Consider the following 21,222-nt stretch of genomic DNA (forward strand, 5'->3'; position numbering starts at 1 on the left):
AAATATATGTTGTTATAGTTACCTTGCATTAAAACATGAAGCTCTGAAAATTATGTTGATTTCCAAAACAACAGAGCTAGCATAAATCCAAATGATAATTTATCATGCAGTGGTTTACTCAAATAAGAATAAAATATCAGCATTTAAAAGAGTGATCTGGGAGATTCCTGATGGAAGAAAGTCCATAAGAGTATATACTTACATACATATTTGAATTTCTGTCAGTTTGGATATGTGCTGATGGTTTAATCATTCTAAGTAGCCCATTACTAATAATATCCATAAGAACTGGGAAGCAATTCATTCTTTTGGTATTGCATGCTAATGAAAAGCTGTAATTCTAAAATATAAAAAGCAAGGTTATTAATTCTCAGATAGCTCAATTTTCTTAAAGAGGTTAAATTTTAATATTTTAATTTAAAAATCAGGTTTTTAAAATGGTGTGAAATAATCAGAACAAAAACAAACATTGTATAAGTAAACCCAAACATGTATATAGGATATTGTATATAGGTTGATTTTCAGGTGTTTAAATGTCTGGCTTATGGCTAGAATCCAGTATAATTATTGTTTAAGAATAAAAAAGAACTTTCAGAATATATATAAGAAAATCCTTGAGAAGAAATATGTGTTCTTTACTGAAATAGGAACTCAAGAGTGGGCACAATATAGCACTTATTTTGCTGATGCAACAGTTTGTGTCGGTAGACAGTGATTGATAAAGAATTACCATATTAATAACTACAATTAACTAAGTAATAAATAAAAGCAGCATTTGTTTTTTATTTTGTTTCCTAAACTGAAGGCCCGAGCCTATTGATAGTTGATTAGCCTTGCACACTTTTAGGGAAATTACTAAATAGAAACCAGTATACCTTTTCATGACCAGACACTATGATGGCTCCATTATAAGATGGATCATCTATGACATTTCTAGTTCCAGACACATCTACTTCCAGAGCTATGTTCTGATGCTCCACGGAATGTATAAAATCTTCAATGCTTGCTCCTAAGTTGGAGTTAAATATATTAGGTGTCTGTAAACTGAGAAAATCAAGGTCAAGTTGTGCAGTGAAATTAAAATTAATGACCTTATAGAATACTTACTGTAATATAGAAAGTGAGAATGTTTTCAACATGATAACATGTCTGCTACTGTGAATTAAAAATCTATTTGCATCTCACCAAGTTTCTTTTTATAATGTTTCTCTTAGGATTACTGCCATACAGTGCATTTGGAATGATTTCCTTACTAGAATATTTCAGTGAGTAGACATACCAATACAGTTTTAATGACACAGATAATCTCTATAAATTACCCACCAAATTTGCTAAATCTCACTTCCTCACTGCTAAATTATTAACTGATTTTCAAAATGTTGTTGAATGGCTGTGTTAAGAAATTCCTGTTCTCCCCAGAAAAACAACCACAACTTGTAAAAATTACTAAAAATCCAACAATTTAAGATCTTTTGATTGTCTTAGAGGCAAACAGAAAATGATAAAGCATTTACTTAAGAAAATCTACTAACTCTGGGTAAGAACACTAGGAAACTGGCAACAACCTATCCCTCAGAGCCTTCCTTGATTAGCAATTCAGAACCTCCACTCTGAATGGGTGTAGCCAGGAACTCAGGGTTTCTTCCTCCTCAAGCCCAGTTGAGGGCTACAGTATGTTCCTAGGAGGAACTGGGTTGAAAATGATTGGGAACCACTATTTTGGGGCTCTTATCTCTTGAGTAGAACTTCCATATTATGGGGAAGAAAAGAACTCCCGATCTCTAAGCCACTCATACCTGGTCTCAAGCTTTAGCAACATGAAGCTGAAGGGAATGAGAAAGTTTGGTGGCCTGCCCCTCCCAGGAATTAACTGAGTATCTATTGAAATTGCATCCCTTCCTCATGCCACACACTAAGATGAACTCAAAATGAACCAGAGACCAAAATGTTAGAACTAAAAGTATAAAAGCCTTAGAAGAGAATACCAAAGTAAATCTTTGTGATCCTGTATTAGGCAAAACTTACTTAAATATATCATCAAAAACACAGGCAAGGAAAACAAATGGTTGGACTTCATAAAAGTTTATACATTATACTACAAAGCAGTGGTCCCCAACCTTTTTTGGGCCACGGACCGGTTTAATGTCAGAAAATACTTTCACGGACCGGCCTTTAAGGTGGGACGGATAAATGTATCACGTGACCGAGACAAGCGTCAAGAGTGAGTCTTAGACAGATGTAACAGAGGGAATCTGGTCATTTTTTAAAAATAAAACATCGTTCAGACTTAAATATAAATAAAATGGAAATAATGTAAGTTATTTATTCTTTCTCTGCGGACCTGTACTAAATGGCCCATGGACCAGTATGGTCCGCAGCCCAGGGGTTGGGGACCACTGCTCCAAAGGACACCAATAACGAAGTGAAAAGCCAATTTGCAAAATGAAAGTAAATATTTGCAAAACATTTACAGTTGATCCTTATTTTTCACAGGAGTTATGTGTTCACTTCTGTAATGTCACTCTAATGTCACCACAAATAGTGAGTTGCTGAATACTGAATCATTACTCCTAGGGGAAACAAAGGTTAGGTTTCTGTAATCCTCTGGTCACAACAGTGTCTTGAATGAATCAATATATTGTTTTATTTTATGTATGTTTCTGTATATTTATTGTTGATTCATTAACATTGATCTCACAGCCAACAGCATTATAATGCATGGTGAACAAAGATTACCTAATACATTTTCCCTGAAAGATACATCATAGCCTTCTCTACTTAAGAATATTAGATAGCACATCAGCACTGACCTTCGGGGTTAGTTTATTTTTGTTTTTATAATTGGTTTGTGTGTGTGTGTTTGTTGGTAGTTCAAGAAAATGCCTTTTAGTTTCACACTATTTAATAATAATTTCTACCTGGCCCTTAGATCCTAGCAGCACTTTTTGGCAAAGTTTGTATGACTGTTGTCAAGTTTAGGGTAAGTTCTATTAAATTTCTTTTATATAGGAAATGTAAGATTATAAATCATTTCAAGTTTTTTTGTCCAAATAGTAAAATTAAATGTTCTTTGAAGTGACAATAGTCACTTTATTATCATTATTTCTAATTTAAATTTTATTTTTAAATACGGTTGACATTTAATATTTTTTTGAATTAGTTTCAAGTGTATAGCATAATGGAGGAGGCCATTTAAACAGCAAAATCACTGTGAAAAATGTGGCACTAATTAGATGCAGAAAGAACATTTGTTAGCAGTATAAGATATCTGCTCACAGTATTAGAGCTGAAACAAGATGGCAGAGTAACATCTTGTTCTACTTCACTGGAAATGTGTGGATCAGGTGACACAATATGTCCTATCTCTGAGCACATCTGTGAATGACATAAGAGTGCCGTGAGCATTGGATTTGGGACTACAAATACATTGTAATAGTAAACAAGTTTGTAAATTCATAACCTGTGAATAAAGATGATCTGTGGCATCTAATAAAATACTTATGTCTAGAATATATAAAGAACCCATAGGACTCAGTAAGAAAACCAATTAAGTCATTTTAAAAATGGAAATAAAAGACATTTCTTCCCCCAAAATATGCAACTGCTCAGGAAGCACATGAAAAAATGCTCAACATCATTAGCCATTAGAAAAATACAAATCAAAGCACAAAATAGTAATTGACACACTCTAGAATGAATCTGATAAAAACACAGAAAATAACAAAGAGGTGAGAGATTGTCAGAGAGGTGTAGAAATTGGAATCCTCACAAAATGCTGGCATAGATGTAAATTGGTGCATGCACTTAAAAAATAGATTGGCAGTTCCTCAAATGATTAAACATAATCACCATAGAACACAACATTCAACACCTGGTTTAAGTCCAAAAGGAATGAAAAAAATAAAACCACTTTCACATAAAAACTAGTACATGGACATTTATAGCAGCATTATTTATAATTGCAAATTATTGAAAAGAACCCCAAATATGCACCCTCTGATGAAAAATAGAATATATATACTTTTCAATAGAACGTTATTCACCAATTTAAAAAACAAAGTATTGACACATGCTACAACATAGTGAACCTTGAAAGCAGCACGCTAAGTGAAAGAATTCAGTCACAAGAGATCACATACTGTATAATCGTCCCATTAAATGTCCAGATGACAAATACATAGAAATAGAAATATATTTATGATTGATCTGAGTTGGGGGCAGAGTGAATGGGAATAATTACTACTGAGTATGGGATTTGTTTTTGAGTTTAAGTATTCTAAAATAAATTGTAGTGAAGATGACACAATTCTGTGAAGGTACTAACAACCACTGGACTGTTCATTTAAAATCAATAAACAAGGCATTTGAATTATATCTAAAGCTGTTTATATTTCTGTGTGGGGGGGATACAAACTCTTTCATTTTTCAAAATGCCATCAGATAACTTCCTTCTTCTTAGCAAATATCTTTTTATTCTCTGCTCCATTTTGGGCTGGTATACACATCATCCCCAAGCTTCATACATTGTTCCAAACCCATGCTGAAGAGGTGAAAACTCATTTTTTCACTCATGTTTGTGTTTTTTAACTAATTCTCTGAACAGTGAATGTATTATAAATGAAGTAATCGCCACATTATTACCTGTATTATTGATGATTAATAATTGAGTGAGAGGATCACATGGTGCTTGTCCAGAGGCAAGGAAGTATAAATTAGGAGAGAGTTTCAAAGTGGAACTGTTTTCTCGTGTTTTTGTGATAATGTAGTCCCAAAGAAAAGGGAAAACTCCAACTCCTAGGACCAATAACCTACATGGAAGAAAATTGTTACTGTGAACACGTAGTCATTTCTTAACTTTTAAAAATTATCTGTGCAGGCCCTGGCCGGTTGGCTCGGTGGTGGAGTGTCGGCCTGGCGTGCGGGGGACCTGGGTTCGGTTCCCGGCCGGGGCACATGGGAGAGGCGCCCATTTGCTTCTCCACCCCCCCTCCTTCTTCTCTGTCTCTCTCTTCCCCTCCCGCAGCAGGGGCTCCATTGGAGCAGGGATGGCCCGGGTGCTGGGGATGGCTCCTTGGCCTCTGCCCCGGGCGCTGGAGTGGCTCTGGTCGTGGCGGAGCGACGCCCTGAAGGGGCAGAGCATCGCCCCCTGGTGGGCAGAGCGTCGCCCCTGGTGGGCGTGCTGGTCGGGCACATGCGGGAGTCTGTCTGTCTCACCCCGTTTCCAGCTTCATTTAAAAAAAAAATTATCTGTGCAGATTAAAATTTAATGAGATCAAGAAAGTATGAAAATTAAATACATAGCTCTCTGACTCATTATTTTGCCCATTTTTTACCTCTAAAATAGAGATGATAAAATGCAGATTTATTCTTTTATTTGTCTGGCTCCTCTCTGGCCATTAGCTACTCTGCACAATTTCATGCAAACTATGTCCTTTTTCTCTATGTCCAGATTCCGAGTTCCAATGTGGTGTTAATTCATCAACACTTTATACTCAATATTCATCATGTTCAATCCTCTTCACATGGTCCCTTATTCTCTTTGTGATGACTGCATGATTTCTCAATCTTCAGATTGAGAAAAATAAATAATTATCATTTATTTTTTACTCTTTATTTTCCTGTGTTCTCTATTTCAAATAATTGAATTTTTTCTACTATACCTTCATTATATCTTATTTTTGAACCTTCCTTCATTCTTATTTTCTAATTTTACTATATTATATCATACGGCAATTCTTACTAAATGACTGTCATCTCTTGAGACAGTTTTACGGTGTTGCCAGATTAATCTTAAAGGTTTTTCTCTCTTTTTTGCCATAGTTTTGCTTTTAATATTTTTTTATAATTATCAAGGTCCATCCTTGTTGTTGTAAATGATCTAATGCCATCATTTCTTATGGCTGAGTAGTATTCCATAGTATATATGTACCACATCTTCTTTAATCAAGCATCTATTGAAGGGCTTTTTGGTTGTTTCCATGTCTTGGCCACTGTGAATAATGCTGCAATGAACATGGGGCTGCATGTATGTGAAGCCAGTATCCACAGCCACTATCACAGCCGCCTGGCCCATGCAGGTTCACATTAGATTCAGACAGATGGTAATGAAACAATGGAGCCAAGAACTGGTGGGCCAACATCTTTAATCCTAGCTTGCACCAGGTGGGCAAGGAAAAACACACACTGGGCTCCAAAACCCACTCATTCAGTGCTCACAAAGCTACTGACTTATTCGAGTTACCTAGAATCAAAGGTTTCTAGCTCACCAGACATATTTTCCTTCATTCCCCATATCCTTCCTTCTCCCTGCACAAACTCTGCACAAACCGGCTTCTCACTCAGCACTCCACCATCTTGACTGCTTCTCCTGACCTCCTCCACGTGGCCTTTCTCTGCTCTCTTCTCTTATGCTAATCAGAACTGAGAGAGAGCAAGCTCCTGGTCTGCCCACTTTATAGTGTAGAAACCAAAACCTTTAATCCAATATACAAATAAGGAAGTCTCTGATACAAAGTCATCATCTGAGGCATAATGGGATTCCTCATGAGACTGCACCACCCCACATCAAAAAGGGTGGGAAAGGCTTAGTCCCAAAACCAAGCTCCAGGCTACAAGGATCCTACCTGCCCACAGCCTGCCCCAACACACATTAATATAATCACCCCCATTCCAAGCAAGAAGGGCAACCAATACCAACACCTGGGCAATGGGCTTCCATGTGGGCAGTGCCATCTTTAACAAAGTGAGCATAATATATTTTATCTGCCCAACAATGTGTCTTTACATAACAGTGTTTTTTAATTATGGGGGTATATCCCTAGTAGATTGATTGCTGGGTCATATGGTAGTTCTATTTTTAATTTTTTGAGGAACCACCATACTTTCTTCCATAGTGGTTTTACTACTTTACATTACAATCAACAGTGGATGAGGGTTCCTTGTTCTCCACAGCCTCTCCAACACTTGTTATTACCTGTCTTATTGATAATAGCTAATCTAACAGGTGTGAGGTGGTATCTCATTGTAGTTTTGATTTGCATTTTTCTAATAGCTAGTGAAGATGAGCATCTTTTCATACATCTCTATGTCCAGATTCTGAGTTCCAGTGTGGTGTTAATTCATCAACAATTTATACTCAATATTCATCATGTTCAATCTTCTTCACATGGTCCCTATTTCTCTTTGTGATGACTGCATGATTTCTCAATCTCCAGGCTCAATTTTCATTTATTTTTTACTCTTTCTTTTCCTGTTTTCTCTATTTCAAATAATTAGAATTTTTACTATACTTTCATTATATCTTATTTTGAACCTTCCTTCAATCCTATTTTCTAATTTTATATTATATCATATGGCAATTCTGACTAAATGACTGTCATCTCTTGAAACAGTTATACAGTGTTGCCAGATTAATCTTAAAGGTTTTATTTCTTCCATAGGTTTTGCTTTTAATATATTTTTATTATTATTAATTTTAATGGGGTGACATTGATCAATCAGGGTACATAGGTTCAGAGAAAACATCTCTAGTTATTTTGACATTTGATTATGTTGCATACCCATCACCCTAAGTCATATAGTCTTCTGTAACTTTCTATCTTGTTTTCTTTGTGCCCCTCCTCTCCCCCAACACCCTCTCTTCCCCTCCACCCTCCCGGTAACCACCACACTCTTGTCCATGTCCCTGAGTCTCATTTTTATGTCCCACTTATGTATGGAATCATATAGTTCTTAGTCTTTTCTAATTTACTTATTTCACTCAGTATAATGTTTTCACGGTCCATCCATTTTTTGTAAATCAGGGGTAGTCAACCTTTTTAAACCTACCACCCACTTTTGCATCTCAGTTTGTAGTAAAATTTTCTAACTGTCTACCATTTCCACAGTAATGGTGATTTATAAAGTAGGGAAGTAACTTTACTTTATAAAATTTATAAAGCATAGTTACAGCAAGTATAAGTATATAATAATAATTACTTACCAAGTACTTTATGTTGGATTTTCACTATGTTTAGCAGAATAAATCTTTATATAAGAACTTACTATAGTTAAATCTATCTTTTTATTTATACTTTGGTTGCTCAGCTACTACCCACCATGAAAGCTGGAACTACTACTAGTGGGCAGTAAGGACCAGGCTGACTACCGCTGTTGTAAATGATTCGACGTCATCATTCCTTGGCAATCCCTCTACTGGGTATATACCCCCATAACTCAAAAACACCGGTACATAAAGACACATGCAGCCCCATGTTTATTACTGCATTGTTCACAGTGGCCAAGATATGGAAACAACCAAAAGCCCTTCAATAGATGATTGGACAAAGAAGATGTGGTACATATATACTATGGAATACTACTCAGTCATAATGGTTTTTCTAAATTATGCTAATCTCTGCAAAGATTTTTAGTGAATTCCTGTTATTTAATTATTATCAAGTACTTATTGAGATTCTATTAAGTACCAAACCTCCTATTTATATGATGCTTCATCAAGGTATTCATAGACAAGGCACTGATTGACAATCAAAATACTGTGGACAACAGGGTGCTAATGAGATGTGATATGAGTCTTTAGAGCAGTGATAGTGCCCATTATGTACGCAGTGGGTATGGAGAGTGAGCTCCCATTACATACAGGGTTGTAGAGAAGTCATGACATCCAGGTTAGAGCAGGTAGGGTATAATGGGAGAGTCAGGACTTCCAGGGGAGAGTTGGTATAATGGCCAGATAACAACTAAAATGAAGCATTGGCACATGAGTACTGGGGGGAAAGTCTACATCCCAGTGCTTCTGTTACCATCCATAGAAAATTTCAAGAACAAATCTTATAGAAAAACTCATATTACTTTAACTTCTCTTTTAAAGTTGGCCCTGAGACATTATCAATTCCACCTGCTAGTCGGCCGGTAGATAAAAACCATGACCATGAAGTAGAAGGCGTATTATACTTTACCCAGTTCTGTAGATGCAGAATCTTATTTTATTTTTTTATTTTTAGTGAGACGAGGGGTGGCAGGGAAAGACTCCTGCATGCACCCTGAATGGGATCCACCCAGAAAGTCCACAAGGGGGCAATACTCAGCCCATCTGGGACCATTGCTCTGTTGCAACCAGAGCCATTTTTTAGCGCATGACACAGAGGCCATGCAGTGATCCTCAGTGCTCCAGGCCAATTTGCTGTTATCAAGCCATGGCTGAAGAAAGGGAGAAGAAAAAAGAGAAAGAGAGAGAGAGAAAAAAAAAAGTAAGAAGGGGAGGTGTGGAGAAGCAGATGGGCTCCTCTCCAGTGTGCCCTGTCCAGGAATCGAACCTGGGACATCCTACACCGGGTCAACGCTCTACCACTGAGCCCACTGGCCAGGATGCAGTATTTCATTTTTATTTTTTTTGTTTCCTCTTATTTTTAGACTTGAATTTCTTTTTAATGCATTGACTGAACCAAAGCCATACTGATACTCACAGTGGTAACAGAACTCTTTTTTCCTGCTTTAACTTTAAGAAGCGGACCCTTGCAATTGCACGGACTTGCTGTCCCCACAGGGCCAGGCCACCTATTGTTTCTCTCATCTCACTAAGTGAAGAGAGAACTTGTTCCATCTCAACAAGACTTTCTGTGTCTCCAGCTCCTTTTACCTGTCCTTCTCCCGAAGTGGTTATATCTGCAAAACACAGAATAAGTAATGCATAAACTCCCACTTCAGAGGTACTGTATTAAACTTACTCTAGTATTTGTTTAATCACAATGACCCAGATAACACCTTCAGCATATCTGTAGGCATTGTGTGGTATTACTGATTGCTGCCATGAACTAGAAAAATAGGGGGAGGATTCATTTCTTGAACAAGAGGCCTAGAAAAAAGATCTTAGATAATTTGGATACAGTTACTACATTAAAGAGATGAAATAAGTATGCAAGATCATTTTAACATCTCGGTGTGACCCAGAAACTTGGTAAATATAACAATTATCTTAGGTGTCCAATTAGAGAAAGAAGCTGCAAATTGGTGTGCTACAAACTGGGGTTTAACTATAAATTAACCATAAAGATAGCAATAACTATATTAAAAATAAATGGGCTAAACATACCTTATAAAAAACTTTGTAAAATGCTTTTAAAAGCAAAATTCAACTACGGGCTGTTTTTAAGAAATTAATTGTAAATTAAAAGCACAAGAAGTTTGAAGCTTTTTTTTAAAATTGTAATCACAAATTACATTAAAATAAAAGCAAGTGTATTAATTCTGGGAAAACTGGGCTTCAGGATAACTGTCATTGCCAGGGTATAAAAAGGATCTTTCATTATGATTGTTAGATACAGGGAGTGCTGATATGCTTGGGCTGCCAAGAGTGTAACTATTGAAGGAACAGGGAGTGCTGATAGGGCCTCTGTGAGGCTGAGAACAAAGAGTTCAGATGAGTCAGAGGCCCTTATCAGAAGTTTATGTTTGAAATTCACCACTAAGCTAAAACCGGCCCCTGTTACTATGCCGGCCCCTGTTGCTATGCTGCGCGCGACCTCCCTAGCCAATAGCTAACAGCCACATTTGCTTCTGTATAATGCTTGCTCAGCCTAGATAGCCACCCTATAAAAAGGAGTCATTTTAGAAGCTCGGGGCTGCAGTCCCTGCGCAGGTTTGCGGGGCTGCAGTGCTCCCTTGCGTGGGTTGCCTGCAGTCCCTGCGCAGGTTTGCAATAAAACTTATAAAATTCACTTTGGGTTTGCTATAGCCTGTCTCCTAGGATGTAACAATGATAATGAAGGCAACCAAGAAGACATGCTAATATTAATCATGAATGTTCATAATAACAGGTCCAAGTGCGTGGAGGAGACCCAGAACTAAAGTGGGGAAAGGACAACAATGGACACACTAGAATTATAGTTGGAGATTTTACTATCCCTCACTTGTAATTGATAGAAAATGTAGACAAAAACACCATAAAACAAAAACCAGTAAAGGCAAAGAATATTTGAACAACACCATCATCCAACTAGACCAAATTGAAATTTATACAACTTTCTACACAACAGAAGTTTTATAAATATATATATATTAAAAATAAATATTTAGGAAATTCACAACTTATTTTTATTTTGCACAACACATCTGGATATCATTAAGTATGATCATATGTCTCATCAATTGGGCAAAGATTTAAAAATTATTAAAAATAACCAAATAGAAATTTTGTATTTAACAAGTATAACTGAAGATATTTTCTGAAAAATAAAAGCTCAAGAGATTTCATTTGGTAGAAGAGATGGTTAGCAAACATGACAAAAGACAAACTGAGATTATTAAGTCTAAGGAATAGAAATAAAAGAATCAGAAAAAATAAATTTTCAATCAAATGAGAGACACTATCAACATACTAACAGATACTACTACATACAATAGTGGACAGTATAGACAGAAAGGGACAGAAAGTATAGCTAAAGAAATACCACATTTCCCCATGTATAGAATGCTCCCATGTATAAGAAGCACCTTAATTTTAGGACCAGAAATTTGAAAAAAAAATGTATTTCATAAAGTTATTGAACTCAAGTTTTATTCATCATAAAATTCATACAACTCCTCATATGCACGAAAAAGCAGGAAATGCAATTAAAAACTCTACAATCACTGTATAAGATGCACTCAGGTTTTAGACTTCAAATTTTTTTAAAAAAACGGGTGCTTTTTATACATGGGGAACTAAGGCAGTGGCTGAAATGTTCCCAAATGTGGTGAGAAACTCTAGCATATATGTATATATACATACAGGTCATCAAACACCAAGTTGAACAAATGAAGGAGGTCCACATCTGAAGACGCCATAACTGAATTGTCAAAACCAAAGACAGAAAGAGAATCTTGAAAGCAGCAGGAGGAAAACAACTCATCATATAAAGAAATCCAATAAGATCTAGAGCTGACTTCTCATCAGAAACCATGGAGAGCAGCAGGCATATTCAGAGTGCTTGGAGAGAGATTTAGAGTAAGTGTTTTGTCTGAAATTGCTCTTGGAAAAAGATACGATGAGGGTTATGAGCTTTGGGCAGAAGAAACTGGACCATCTTAGTATCAAGGCAATAGTGTTAGTGGAGATAACAAATGTGACAGGGATGCATTTCACCTTAATATATTCTTGCCCAAGAACAGCCTTAATCATGGAACCTCGTATTTTGTAACCACGTCTTTGGAACAGTGTTTCCTTGCCATATACACAGCACTAGGTGTTCTGAATACATTCACATAATTTTCATGCCATGCATTTTATTTACCTGGTTTGTCAATTGTTGAGTTTCCTTCTAGTTTCAGAAACACCTCATTCAAAGTTGTCATGGAAACACCATAATTCTCAATACCCAGGTCTGGACAGAGATCAAAGTTCTCATAAAGTTCTAAAAAAACACACACACAGTAGCAAATCAAAATGAGAATAAATCACAGGTGAACTGAGCATAACTTTTCAAACAATCTTCAAATCTACATATCACGTTTTTATTTCAAATTGTGTTCTAGCCCATACATTAACTTTTTGATTAAATAATTTATATTTACTTATATTTCTATGAAAATTTTATTTTAGTTTTTTTATGTCTTTTTTAAAAAGTTTTATTAATAGTGGAACTTCAGATTCTTTTAAATTTCAGGTCTAATTAACTGAGTCATTTCCAGAAAACATAAAAATGGGAGCCAACGATAAGGATAGATCTATTTTTTCAGAATTAGTTCGATTGTGTAGAACATTCTTCAGTTCAGAACATATTTGTCAAAGGAAGTACAAAACATATAAGATATTTTAAATATCTGCTTTTTTAAAAATTAATTTTAATGGGGTGACATTGATAAATCAGGGTACATGAGTTCAGAGAAAACATCTCCAGGTTATTTAGACATTTGATTTATGTTGCTTTATCCCTCACCCAAAGTCAAATTGTCTTCTGTCACCTTTTATCTGGTTTTCTTTGGGCCCTTCCCTCCCCCCCCCCCCAGCCACCACACTCTTGTCCATGTCTCTGAGTCTTTTTTATGTCCCAGATCATTTACAACAACATGGATGGACCTTGATAACATTATACTGAGTAAAAAAAGTAAATCAAGAAAACCTAAGAAGTATATGATTCCATCAATATCTGCTTTTGACCAGAGAAGAAAAAATCACAAAATCTCAAAGTCAGAATGAGGAACTACTCAGAAGTTTGGTGGCATAGTAGGAAATTGTGACAGTAGTCTCTCTAGCAATTCTGTATCCCTTTTTTTTAGTTCATTCACCAATAATACTTTTGCATTGTTTTTATTCTTAAAGGTGGGAACAATGTTTTTGTCTGCATGAAATTAAGTTATTATATTTAATTAAATGAAGCTTAAATAAAAGCCTATTATAAATCCTAGTGTGATGACAGAAGTCCTGTGGCTTCAACCTGGGGCTTATCCCTGAGCAAAAGGACACACTAGAAGCTTTCTGTCTTTCTTGTTTTTTTAATTAAATTTATTCGGGCGACATTGGTTAATAAAATCATATAGACTTTAGGTGTAGATTTCTGATACATCATCTGTATATTGCACTGTATGTTCACCACACAAAATGAAATCTATATAAAAGTTTTCTGTTTTGATTACTGTATAGAGAAGATTTAAACTGCTACTGAGTGTTGTCTTTCTTCCGTTGCCCTAAAATGATGTGAACCTCCTGTAAATTATAATTATGATAAAAACACATTAATATTAGTGTTTGATGATACTTTGCCTGATGGTTGTAAGGAAGCCTGGTGTTGTTACCATGAGATGTATATTTGAATGACTTAATGAGGGTAATTTTTGTGTTTTTGTTGCATATACATAAGATAAGGTTAATTATTTCAACCACTCAGTGCAGGCCCTCATCCGGAACCTTTACCAGAGAATAGATTCTCTGAGTGATGAAAATAACTAGTAATTTTTTCTTTTTCTTTTCCTTAATTTTTTGTGCTAATTTATTTTTTTAATTTTTATTGACTTTAATATATTGTTTTTACATAAATTCAAGTGTCCCACCGAATATATCTGCCCCCCAACCCTGTGTTCCCTTCGAGACCCACCCCAGGCCCCTCCCCCCAATGCCTTCCCTCCTTCCATCAAGCATTTGCTGTCCTGCTCTCAATAATGCTGTTATGTATATATAGTTTCACTAATCTCTTTCCCTTCTCTGATCCCGTCCTCTCATCCCCTTTCCTTCTAAATGCTTTCTCTCTTTGATCCCTCCTCTGCCTCTATTCTGTTCTTCAGTTCACATTGTTCATTAGATACCTCAAATGAATGAGGTCATATCATATTTTTTCTTTCTCTGCCTGGCTCATTTCACTTAGCATAATAGTCTCCAGGTCCATCATATTGTCAGAAAAGATAATATTTCCTTTTTCATGGCTGCATAGTATTCCACCATGTATATGTACACTGCTTGTTTATCCATTTGTACACTGACAGACACTTGGGCTGTTTCCAAATCTTGGCTATTGTAAACAATGCTGCAATAAACATGGGGGTGCATTTCTTCTTTTGAATCAGTGATTTAATATTCTTAGGATATATTTCTAAAAGAGGGATAGTTGGGTCAAACAGCAGTTCAATTTTTAATTTTTTGAGGAATCTCAATACTGTTTTCCACAGTGGCTGCACAAGTCTGCATTTCCACCAGGAGTACAGGAGGGTTCCCTTTTCTCCACATCCTTGCTAGCACTTACTATGTGTTGTTTTGTTGATAAGTACCATTCTGACAGGTGTGAGGTGGTATTTCATTGTGGTTTTAATTTGCATTTCTCTACTGATTAGTGATGTTGAACATTTTTTCATAGTGCAATTGGCCATGTGTATGTCCTCTTTGGAGGTGTGTCTATTCATTTCTTCTGCCATTTTTTATTTGATTGTTTACCTTCCTGATGTTGAGTTTTACAATTTTTTTATGAATTTTTGTTATTAACCCCTTATCACACGTATTGTTGAATATATTTTCCCACTGTGTGGTTTGTCTTTTTATTTAGTTCATATTATCTTTAGCTGTGCAAAAGCTTTTTAGGTTTATATAGTCCCATTTATTCATTCTGTTCTTTATTTCACTTGCCCATGGAGGTAAATCAGTAAATATATTGCTGTGAGAGATGTTGGCGAGCTTACAGCCTACGTTGTCTTACAGGATGATTATGATTTCACAACCTATGTTTAAGGATTTTATCCATTTTTACTTTATTTTTGTGAATGCTGTAAGTTGGTGGTCTAGTTTCATTTTTTTGCAACTACCTGTCCAATTTTCCCAACACCATTTGTTAAAGACTCTGTTTTACAACATTGTATGCTCTTACCTCCTTTGTCAAATATCAATTGCCCATAAAGGTGTGAGTTTATTTCTGGATTTTCTGTTCTTTTCCATTGGTCTATATGCCTGTTCTTATGCCAGTACCAAGCTGTTTTGAGTACAGAGGCCTTGTACAATAGTATAACTTAAAATCAGGAAGTCTGATACCACACATTTTATTCTTCTTTTTCAAGATTGCTGAGAATATTTGTGGGGGTTTTTATTGCTTATAAATTTTTGGAATATTTGTATTATATCTTTAAAGTATGCCTTTGGTATTTTAATAGGAATTGCATTGAATTTATAAATTGCTTTGGGTAATATAGACATTTTAATTATGTTTATTCCTCCTATCCATGAACACAGTATATGCTTCCACTTGTTTGTATTTTCCTTGATTTCTTTTATCAATGTTTTATAACCTTCCAAGTACAAGGCTTTAACCTCCTTGGATAAATTTACTCCTAGGTACTTTATTTTTTCTGTTGCTATAGTGGAGGGGATTGTTTTCTTAATTTCTCTTTCAGACAGTTCATTGTTGGTGTATAAAAATGCTTCTGATTTTTAAATATTAATTTTATATCCTGCTACCTTTCTGAATTCATTTATCAAGTCCAGTAGTTTTTTGACTAAGACTTCAGGGTTTTCTATGTACTGTATTATTTCATCAGCAAATAATGGTAGTTTTATTTTTCTTTTCAAATTTGGATGCCTTTTATTTTCTTCTTCTTCTCTGATTGCTGAGGCTATGACTTCCAGAACTATGTTGAAGAAGAGTGGTGAAAGGGGCACCTTTGCCTTGTTCTTGATCTTAAGGGGATTGCTTTCAATTTTTGCTCATTGATTATGATGTTGGTTGTGGGTTTGTCATAGATGGCCTTTATCATGTTGAGGTATATTCCCTGTATTTACACTTTGCTGAGGGTTTTGATCATAAATAGGTGTTGGATTTTATCAAATGCTTTTTCTGCATTTGTTGATATTATCATGTGATTTTTATCATACCTTTTTTTTATGTGATGGATCACATTGATTGATTTGCAAATATTATACTAGCCTTGTCTCTCCAGAATAAATCCCACTTGATCATGATGTATGATTTTTTTTCATATATTGCTGGATCCTGTTTGTTAATATTTTGTTGAGAATTTTAGCATATAAGTTCATCAGGGATATTGGCCTATAGTTTTATTTTCTTTGTAGTTTCTTTACCTGGTTTTTAAATGAGGATTATACTCGCCTCATAAAAAGAACTTGGAAGTCTTCCCTTCTGTTGAATTTTTTGTAATAGCTTGAGAAGAATAGGAGTTACTTTTTCTTTGAATATTTGGTAAAATTTGTCTGTGAAGCCATCTGGCCAAGGGATTTTGTTTGTTGGGAGTTTTTTGATAACTGTTTTGATCTCATTTGTTGTTATCACTCTATTTAGGTTTTCTGATTCTTCCAGATTGATTTTTGAGGGATTTTATTTTTCAAGGAATTTGTCCATTTCACCTAGGTTGTCTTATTTTGGCATACGGTTCTTCATAGTATTTTCTTACAATCCTTTGTATTTCTGTTGTGTCAGTTGTTATTTCTCCACACTCATTTCTAATTTTAATTATTTGAGTCCACTCCCTTTTTTTCTTGGTGAATCTGGTTACAGTTTCATCAATCTTGTTTACTTTTTCAAAGAACTAGCTCTTGGTTTCATTGATCCTCTGTATTGTTTTTAGCCTCTGTCATTTATTTCCACTCTGATCTTTATTATTTCCTTCCTTCTACCTCCTCTGGGCTTTACTTGCTGTTCTTTTTCTAGTTCTTTTAGTTGCAGATTTAAGCTGTTTATTTGAGCTTTTTCTAGCTTTTTAAGGTATGCCTGTGATGCTATGAACTTCCCTCTCAGGACTGCTTTTGCTTTGTCCCAGAAATTATGAGTTGTTGTATGCTCATTTTCATTGTTTCAAGGAAATTTTTGATTTCTTCATTGATCTCATTGTTGACCCATTCATTATTTAATAACATGCTATATAGTTTGCAAGTGTTTCAGTTTTGTTCAGTTTTTCTATTGTAGTTGATTTCTAGTTTTATGTCATTGTGCTCAAAGAATATGCTTGATATAATTTCAATCTTTTTAAATTATTTGAGGCTCATTTTATGCTGTAAAATGTGGTCTATCCTAGGGAATGTACCATGAGAACTTGAAAAGAATGTATACTCTGCTGCTTTAGGGTAAAATATTCTAAAGATATCTGTTAAATACAGTTGATCAAGTTGTCCCTTGATTCTGTTGTTTCTTTGTTAATTTTCTTTCTTGAGGATCTATCCAGTGATGTTAGTGGGGTTTTGAAATCCCCTACTATTATAGAATTACTGTTGATCTTGCCCCATATGTCCATCAGAGTCTGCTTTATATATTTAGTTGCTCCTATATTAGGTGCATAGATATTTATAATGGTTATCACTTACTGTTGAATTGCTCCCTTTGTCATTATGTAGTGACCTTTTTTATCCCTTACTATATAGTCTCTGTTTTAAAGTATATTTTATCAGATATAAATATTGCTATTTCAGTTTTTTCCATTTCCATTGCATGAAATATTTTGTCCACCCTTTTACATTCAGTCTATGTGTATCTTTTGTTTTGAGGTGGGTCTTTGCACACAGCATATGTGTGAGTCCTGTTTTCTTATCCACTCAGCTACCCTATGTCTTTTGACTGGAGGATTTAATCCATTTACATTTAAGGTTATTATTGATATATAGTTTTTATTGCCAGTTTATTCTTTAAACCTATATTCCTCTTTTCCTAGATTTTATTTTTCATATTTGTTCTGTTTATAACAGGCCCCTTAGCATTTCTTGCAGCATTGGTTTGATTGTAATAAATTCCTTGATTTTTTTTTTTTTTTGGTCTGGGAAGCTTTTTATTTCTCCTTTAATTTTAAATGATAGCCTTTTTGGATAAAGAAGTCTTGGTTGTAGGCTCTTGTTTTGCATTACTTTGAATATTTCTTACCAATCTCTTCTGGCCTCAAGTGTTTCTGTTGAAAAGATGTATGGGGGCTTCTTTGTAGGTGATTTACTGCATTTCTCTTGCAGCTTTTAGTATTTTTTCTTATTTCTTAAATTTGGTATTTTAATTATGATGTGTCTTGCTGTAGGTCTTTTAGGGTTTCTCTTTACTGGGATTCTCTGTGCTTCCTGAACTTGTGTGACTTTTTCCTTCATCCATTTAGGGAAGTTTTCAGCTATAATTTCTTCAGTCAGGTCCTCTATCCCTTGTTCTTTCTCTTCTCCTTTAGGAAGCCCTATGATGTGGATGTTGTTTCTCTTCATTTTGTCACAAAGATCTCATAGAGTTTCCTCAGACTACTTGAGCCTCTTTTCTTTTTGCTGTTCTGCTTCTGTACTTTAGTTTATCTTGTTCTCTAAATCACTGATTTAATCCTCTGCTTCATCCAGCATGCTGTTAATTCCTTCTAGTGTAGTCTTCATTTTTGATATTGTATCTGTCATTTCTGTCTAATTCTTTTTTATGATTTCAGTGTCCTTTTTGATGCTTGCTATCTCTTTATTTAGGTGATCATTATGTCCATCCACTGTTGCTCTATGATCCTTGAACATCCTAACAATCATTATTTTAAACTCTTCTTCTGGTATCTTGGTTATTTCTATCTCATTCAGTACTTTTTCTGGGGATTTCTCTTCTTGACTCATTTGTATTGCATTTCTCTGTCTTCACATTTCGTCCATGTATAGGCCACTCCTTTGGGTGTGCTGTTTGTGTAGCTAGTTGAGTATAGGTTTGATGTTATCTGCCTCTAGCTTCCAGATATGTTGTTTCCAGATCTTCTTGGGTTGGTGTCAGCTGTTGATTGTAATCCACTTAGGGCTATATTTGCTGTTACTGTTCTTTTTGTTGTTTATGTCAGCACTTTCTTTGCCTTTGTTGTGTCAGGTGTGAGGAGCCCTTGTGATACCACTCAAACAAGTGTTGTTAGGTCCTGAGCTGATGTTCTCCATATGTGTCATTATATGTCCCAGCCATGGACCTCCCTGGTCGGAACCTGGTGCAGACCAGTGGGTGTCACTGCCTATGAGTGACCTTTAGCAACATTCTTGGAGCTACAGGTTATCCAGAATTTGTGGTGGCCTCTGATGAACCCAGGTGCCATTGTAAATATCAGCTGCACTTCTATGCAGGCTTTTTATCTACTCCTGCCAGTGGGTGTGGCCTCTGTGTTCCCAAGGTGAGGTCTGGTCTGCCTGCTGCCTGCTGCTGCTGCTGCCACTGCCACCTCCTCAGGCATTTGGGCATGGGCATCGCTGGACATGTGGCCCGCCTTGCAGACCACCACCGCTGTCACATGGGCTGCCTTGCTAGCTGCCTCCTTAGGCTTTCCTGCGGGCACGTGTATTGGGTGCAGCTTTCACCTCCACAAGCATGTAACCTCTACAGCCTGGCCCACCTGCCTTTCAGAGGTTGTTCAGCAGTGTCAGAGGTGGTGTAGCCCCAACCTCAGCACTCAAAACCTGTGTCCATGACTCATCCACTGCTTCTAAGTGACTCTTTGCTTTGACTGCAGTAGGTGAGCATCTGGTGCGTGTGGTAATTGCTCCCCTTTGTAGGCATTGCTTCTCCCAGGAAAAATGGCCACTTTAGATTTGGGGAGTGACTCAGCAGCACAGGGTTTAGCTTGGCAGTCTCCCAGAATGTCTCATTTTGTGTGTCCAAGATTACACTTTCCTCTCACAAGTCCTGTTCTCTTAGCACTCCCTGCTCCCGGAGCCCTGGTAAATGGCAGTGAATGAGGTTTTCTAGACAGTCTCTTAAAACAGAGCCTGAGTCTAAGAGTTCTGACTCTGTCTCACAAACAGTAACCCAGTTCTTCTCTCAGCTAAATACTTTCCATTCACCTCTTATAGTCTCTGGGGTTCTAGACTGGGGCTGCAGCCTTGGGACTGAGGATCCACAAGTTTCTGGGCAAAATACACTGCTGTGAGAGTCCATCCAGGCCACCACTCTCTCCTGGGAGCAAGGCAGCCCTTTCCACCAGTCTCAGTGTGGATTCTTTGGTGATCCTTGATTATAGATTCCTCTCAGTTTAGTCCAAAGTTGGTGTTTCAAGATAATTGTTTCCAAGTTAAGTTGTAATCCACTTTGGTTCTGGGAGGTTGGAGTTGGTACATCCGCCTATTTGGTTGCCATCTTCTGGACCAACTTTTTTTTAAAATGAAACTCTTTATTTTGAGATAATTTTAGATTCACATGCAGTTGTAAAAAATAATACCGACAGATATGCCTGTGCTATTCATTTTCCCTCAATTTTAATGTCTGAAGAGCCACAGTACAAGATCACAAACAGGGTATTAACAGTAATATAATCAAGATAAAAGCCTAGACTGGTATCTCAGTTGGTTAGAGTATAGTCTCAATATGCTAAGGTTCAGGGTTTGATTTCCTGTCAAGGCAAATACAAGAACCTACCATTGAATGCATAAATTAGTGGAATAATAAATCTATGTTTCTCTCTTTCTTCTCCTTCCTTTCTCTCTGAAATTAATTAAAAAGAAAAGATCTAAAACATTGCCATTACCATGACCATGCTAGTCATTAGGAGTCTTACACTCTCTGGACCAAATCTCCTCCCAATGATGGCAACTCTTAATCTGTTCTCCATTATTATAATTTTGTTACTTCAAGAATGTGATATAAATTGACTCATACAGTATGAAACTTTTCAGGGTTGACTTTTACTACTGAGTCTGATTTCTGAGTATTTGTTCAGGTTGTTGCATATGAAAATGAGTAGGCCCTTGCTTTTTACTGTTGAGTGATTTTGCACATTACAGAAGTACTCACTTTATTTAATCAGTCACTCATTAAGAGCAACTGAGTTGTTTCAGGACTGTCTATTGCA

General features: G+C 36.1%; 1 pseudogene; it reads right to left on the reverse strand.

The window, feature by feature from the left end:
- The window catches only part of LOC136309408 (ABC-type organic anion transporter ABCA8-like), a 110,160-nt pseudogene that overhangs the window by 63,297 nt on the left and 25,641 nt on the right, over positions 1 to 21,222 (reverse strand).

The sequence above is a fragment of the Saccopteryx bilineata genome, chromosome 6, assembly GCF_036850765.1.
Source record: "Saccopteryx bilineata isolate mSacBil1 chromosome 6, mSacBil1_pri_phased_curated, whole genome shotgun sequence".
NCBI lineage: Eukaryota > Metazoa > Chordata > Mammalia > Chiroptera > Emballonuridae > Saccopteryx > Saccopteryx bilineata.